The sequence below is a fragment of the Pteropus vampyrus genome, unplaced genomic scaffold (genome assembly GCF_000151845.1).
Source record: "Pteropus vampyrus isolate Shadow unplaced genomic scaffold, Pvam_2.0 Scaffold676, whole genome shotgun sequence".
NCBI classification, from domain to species: domain Eukaryota; kingdom Metazoa; phylum Chordata; class Mammalia; order Chiroptera; family Pteropodidae; genus Pteropus; species Pteropus vampyrus.
In genome coordinates, this window is record NW_011889457.1 from 60,663 (window position 1) to 62,201 (window position 1,539).

Here is a 1,539-nt window from a genome sequence, read left to right on the forward strand (position 1 = left end):
TGTCACCTTCGGACACAGCAGGAGGAGCAGGCGACCTGAGAGCGTTCGGCGGTCTCCCCGCGCGTCTGCAAACGCACGTGTGTGTCGTGCGTGCCCGCGTGCCGTAGGACCGGTCCGCGCGTGGTGTCAACGTCCGGCTGCTCCCCAGAACGTGGCCTGGGCTTTCGCTCACGTCGCTGCATTTGGGGGGGAAACGGTGCACGATGGCTGCAGATGCTCCGGCGCCGCGGCCGTGTCTACTTCGCCCCACGCCCGCCGACGTTCCAGCGGCGCTCGTGAAGTGAACCCCGATGTAGATTTAACCCATCCGTTTCCCCAGCGTTTGACACACACACCCTGTCTTGGGCCCATCCCCACAGTCGGCACGTAGAACGTAGGATGCGCCCCTCGTGCCCCTTCGTGCCGAGCCCCCAGGCCATGGCGGGTGGCGGTCTCTGTCCCGATCGTTCCTCTTCTTTGAGGCTGTGACGGAAACGGACTCCTATGAGAGGGAGCCGCCGATCCTGGCTCTGTCCCACGTACGGCCCCGAGACGGGAAGGTGCGACCGTCACTGCCGAGTAGTGTCCACCCGCCCGCAGGCGAGGAGCTTCGGGCTGGTCTCCAGTGTCCATTCTGTGCGGGTTTGTGGGTGAGCGCGGCCTCTCCCCTGGCCGAGCCCCTGGGAGCGGGGGCGCCGGCCAGCGTGTCCAAACGGCCACCGGCTTTCCAGGGCGGCAGCACCGTCCGCGGGGGTCCAGCTGCTCCGCCCCCAGCAGCAGCCGCCGCCTGGGTTTCTGTGTGTCGCTGCCTCGCTGTGCCTTGACTCGCATCCCCCTGGCGCCTGGGGACACCGAGCAGCTGCTCGCTCGCCTGCCGCGCAGACGTCCCTGGAGAGCCGTCTGTGCGCGTCTTTTCTCGATTGGGAAGTTCGTACGCTCTGGACGAAGATGCGTCGTCAGGTGCGTGACACACAGGCGTTTGCTCGGCCCGCTCGCTTTCCCACGAGTCCCTTCGAAGAGCCCGGCACCTGGCCGTGACGAGGCGCGGTGGACTCGCGCTCCTTTCCCAGATGGCGCGGTCAGAGTCACACCCGGACGCCACGTGCAGAGCTGTTCCCGTCTCAGCAGCGTGTTGGTTTCGGGTTCCACACGTGCGTCTCTGACCAGGTCTGAGTCAGTACTCGACAGTGTGGGACACGGGTTGACTTTCACTGGGTCCGTACTGTCTCGAACGTGTCCCCACGTGAACACACACCCGCAGACACGGGGCTTGGCGAGACCCTGGGCTTCCGTTGGAGCCGCTTAGTGACAACTTATATGCACGTCCGTCGCCCGCACCCGCCTGCCCTTCGCGGCCTGGCGCGGGGGCTGGGTGCGGTCTGCTCACCTGGTGCTTTCTCACGTTGGCTGGGACGCGGCCACGCCTGTCCCCTCTGACCTCCTTCCCACAGCGCCGGGCATGGCCCAGCGAAGCCCTGCAGGGCCGAGCCCGCCCCTCGCCTGTGACGGCCCTTTCTGTCTCGTGGAGAACCCAGCGAATGGCCACCGGTGACCTCTCTC